This window comes from Fukomys damarensis, unplaced genomic scaffold (assembly GCF_012274545.1).
Source record: "Fukomys damarensis isolate Sample0158 unplaced genomic scaffold, DMR_v1.0_HiC HiC_scaffold_19, whole genome shotgun sequence".
Taxonomy (NCBI): Eukaryota; Metazoa; Chordata; class Mammalia; order Rodentia; family Bathyergidae; genus Fukomys; species Fukomys damarensis.
In genome coordinates, this window is record NW_022900931.1 from 47,173,791 (window position 1) to 47,178,455 (window position 4,665).

The window sequence follows — 4,665 nt, forward strand, 5'->3', positions numbered from 1 at the left end:
TTTTTTTTTTTTTTTTTTTTTTTTTTTGGTACCGGGGATTGAACTCAGGTCTATTCAGCTTGCAAGGCAGGCCACTGAACCGCTGAGCTAAATCCCCAGCCCTGGTCCTTGCACTTGTGAGGCAGGGAAGTTTGTGTTTTATCAAAGTAATTTCTTCTGTTTTCTGCTGTTAGAATTTTAGTTACCTAGATAACTAGATCTTAACAGAGTTAGAATTTGTGTTGATTTATTGTAAAGGGTAAAATCTGGATTAACTGAACAATTACTATTTTAGATTATTAAAATTTATGCTATGTATATCTGTGACTAAAGATATATCTATATTGATATGGATATGTAAGAACTAAATATTCTATGTCTGAGGTTTGTAAATATGTACAGTTTATAATTTTTTTCATTTATCAGTTTATAAATTTAAGTAAGTTCAGTAAACACAAGGTAACCAATAAAAGCTCTCTTAAAACTTGGGCAACTTTGCTTTTTATATTCAGTAAATTCTACCATTTAACATTTGATCTACATCTATTGGCTTTGACTGAACTTTTTTTTTTAGAAAAAAGCGATATACTTGTATATTAAGTAATGTCTACTTGTGGTAGATAGCACTAAGCTTCAATGAGACCTAAAGCTATTGTTTGATTTTTTTTGTTGTTGGTGGTGCTATTAAACTTTGTGATTATTAAATACAAAATCACATGATTATAGATATACTACTGAGCCATAGGTTTTTTTCCATTAACTTTATTGGTACATTTAGGTATACAATACAGTTAAATTAGTCATTGGGATCTTGTACTTTTACATGATGTATCTTGGTTCTTATTTTTTCCCCATCCCCCTGCCTTCCTTCACCCCCTCTACCTCTTCCTATTTACAAAGTCTTTGTTCCATTTTTTCCTTTTCTTATATTTTTTCTTTTCCTTTCTTTCCTTTCCTCTACCCCTCCCACTTCCCCTACTCCTTTAGTCCTTTTATTCCTATTTCATATTATCAATTATACATTTTGATCCTTATTTACACTTTTAGTTTATCATACCATGAAACTACTTGGTGTTTTACACAAGTGTATCCTATTTATTTCACTTAAGAGTATGGCCTCAATGTGCATCCACTTAGCTATAAATGTCTCCAGTTACTCATTCTTTATGGCTGAGAAGTACTCCATTTTATTAAAAATCCACATCTTCTTTATCCAGTCTCCAAATGATATGCAATTGTGCTGTTTCCAAGTTTTAGCTATTATAAACTGTGCCGCTATAAACATGGGTGTGCATATATCACTGTGGTATGATTCTTTTAAATCTTTTGGGAAGATGCCCAGCAGAGGAATATTTGGGTCAAATGGGAACTCTAGTCCCAGTTCTTTGAGGTATCTCCATATTGATTTCCACAGTGGTTGCAGCAGTCTGCACTCCCACCAACAATGGAGAACTATTTCTTTCTCCCCAAAGCCCTGCCAGCATATGTTATTGGTTGATTTCCTGATAGCAGCCATTCTTTCTGGGGTGAAGTGGAATCTCAGTGCTGTTTTCATCTACATCTCTAGAATGGCCAGCGATGTTGAACATTTTGCTTTTACTTCTTTGTCTGAGAAATGTCTGTTCATTTCAGATGCCCATTTTTGAATAGGGTCTTTATATTTGGGGGGGTCTGATTTTTTGAGTTTTTTATGTATGTTAGTAAACCTTTGTCTGAGGAACAGCTGGTAGAATCCCCCCCGCCACATTGCAAGTTGCCTCTTAGCTCTGTTGGTGGTTTCTCTTGCAGTGCAGAAACTTTTTAAAAATATGAGATCCCAGTGTTGATTCTTCGTGTTAGTTCCCATGCTACTGAGGTTTTGTTCATAAAGTCTTTTCCTATGCCAATGTCTTCAAGAGTTCTACCTAACTTATCTTCCAGCAAGTTTAGTGTTTCTGTTTTTTTTTTTTCATGTAAGAGCTTTTAATATGCTTTGATTTTTGTATATAAGGGTCCAATGTCTGTTTTAATTTTTAGATCTAATCTACTTGAATTTTAGTTTCGTGAATGGTGAAAGAGGGGTCTAGTTTTAATTTTTGGCAGGTTGAAATTCAGTTTTTCCAACACCATTTATTAAAGAGGCTATCTTTCCTCCAGTGGGGATGGTTGTTGAGCCACAGATTTTAATTTTTGCTACAAAAGTAAATACTAAGTTAACCTTTGTAAAAGACTTTGTAAAAGTCTTCTGCTAACTTCTTGATATAAGGCTTTTAAAATAGGAAACTTAAGAAAACATCTTGCCACACTGGTGTCTTCAACCAGTTGTTCATGGTGACAGACTTTTTTAGATGTGTTTATGTGTTATGTTTATTAGGAAATTGAATTATGGTAGTGCCTATATACTGCACTCCAGGTAGTGTCACTCTAAGGATTAAAGTTTGGGCATTAGTGACCTGTGAATAAATCTAGCCCACTGTTTTCTCTTGCATGGTGGACCACCTACTTTTACTTGTTCCAGACTTGTGCTGCATAGCCTTTTTCTTTTCTTAACTTTAATAAAGTTTTGCTACCATTTGTGCTTGTCTTGAAAAATTCTTTGCTCAGGACAGAAACAATCTAGAATTCACCTATAGAAGGAGATTCTAGCAAATCCAAACCTAGTAATATATTTGGCTTAGACAGCCAGGAGAGCAGGCAAAGCCCTTTGAGCACATTTGTTTTTTGTTTCTGTCTAAAATGTTATGAAAGTTTTTTCTTCTTTCCCCATCTCTTCCCTATGCTGGGGAACCCAGGAGACCCTTCTCATGGGGCCGGGAACAGCTTCCTGGTCCCACCATGTGGGGATAGGGGAGTGGGAGTTCTGTTTTTGTTTGTTTGTTTGTTTGTTTTTTTATCTCTCTCTCAGCCAGTAAGAGGCTTACAGGACTGCTTCAAGTTTATCTCCCTTTTCTTTCTTTTTCCCATTTGTAGTTACTCAATGGGTGTGAGCTAAATAGCCAGAAAGCCTGTTATTATGTCCCCTTTTCCTCACATATTTGTTCTTTGTGATACTTTGCTCAGCTTTCTCACTCTTTTGAAGAGATATAACTGTTGGTAATTTGGTAGCCTTCCTGAGCAGCTGCCTACTCCAGTTTACTCCTTTCTGTGCTCAAAGTCTTGTCTATGCTTTTCCTTTAGATGGATACTTCTTTCTCAAGGTATTACCTTAGTCAAGGTCCCCATCTTGTCTTGTCACATGACTGGTCACAATCTTGTCACATGATGGGGTGTCTGGTTTGGATCCTTGGGATTCCACCACATTTGTTTTCCTTCCTTGTTTCTTCTAACAAAATGCAGGTAATTTAGAAACATGTCTGCTGGCCTGAGCAGAAAACAACAAACAAACAAACAAAAAAACAGCCAGTAAAGCTTAATCCAAGTGACAGCAAGTCAAATGTAGTAGAGAGCCATTCTTGTTCTTGGGATTTTTAAAGTTTTTTTTTTTCCCCCCTTAAAAGAGGTTTCCATTTCTACTGCTTTAAACAAATTATCAAAATTTTTACTATTGGTGTAAATGCAAGAGATACTGTTTCTCAAGTGGCCCCACCCTGCTTAAGTATAAGCCATCAAGAGGTTTCACATGCCCAAGGGAGTCCTGGTGGAGAGGGACTCCACTCTCATGAGAGTTTTGAAGAGCTAGGTAAAGCCATCAAGCGGCTCAACACCCTTCTCTGTAAGTAGTTAGTGGGCCACCACATGGAGAAGGAAAGCCCTCAGTAGGGCTTTCTTCTGTGTTTCTATGAAAGACAAAGATGTTATCCTAGCCTTGGACAGAGATGTCTGTCTAGTAGATTCTTTTTTTTTTTTTTGACGAGGTTTCAATATTTTATTCAAATTTTATATTAAGTGATGCTAATTACAGCATTTGAAGGGGAGGATCTAATTCCACACAACATGGAAGACTCTAAAATGTACTCATTAAACTGCTGAAAAATCAACTGGTTAGAATACAACATAAGCCTAATTGAGATGTCTAGTGTTGCCACCGTGTGATCACAGTCACGCACGTCCCAGCTTGTTGCTGGTCATACACTTGTGCAAGGGCAAAAAAGCCCACAACATGAAAAAGAATTAAATCCTGAATGATTGGCTTCATTACATCCACCTTCTTCATCCCAAAATGGTACACACACACACACACACACACACCAGCTACCACACCCTGTGGACTATTTTTGGTGTAAAAGGTGATGAGGGGCTGGGGTGGGAATAGGTCGTGAAGATCTGCCTAAAAAAGTCTCTTTCAGACAAATTTGTACACACCATCAAGCCTTGAGCTTCTCACCAATTAGAGTTAGGAAACTAAGGTTTGACTCGCAGTCACCATTTCATTCATTTACTTAATGCAGATTTACTAAGTGTCTACACATGATCAGCTTTGACTTGCAGTTACATCTAGATTTTTAAAAAAAGGGACCTGGCATCTCTCGAGGGGCTACCAAGTTTCCCCCAAGTCTACAGCTGAAAGGACCTTTTTTGGAATCAGGCTTCTCCTGTACCTCTGAACAGTTAACACCTTAAAGCTGAATCATCTTTCACCTGGAGGTCAACATGATTTTTTTTAAAGCAATTGTTGCATCCCAGACATACAACATTAAAAGGTACACTAAATTCTGAAGGTAGCTATGCTGCAAAATAATTTAAAATTAACAATTGTACAGTATCCAT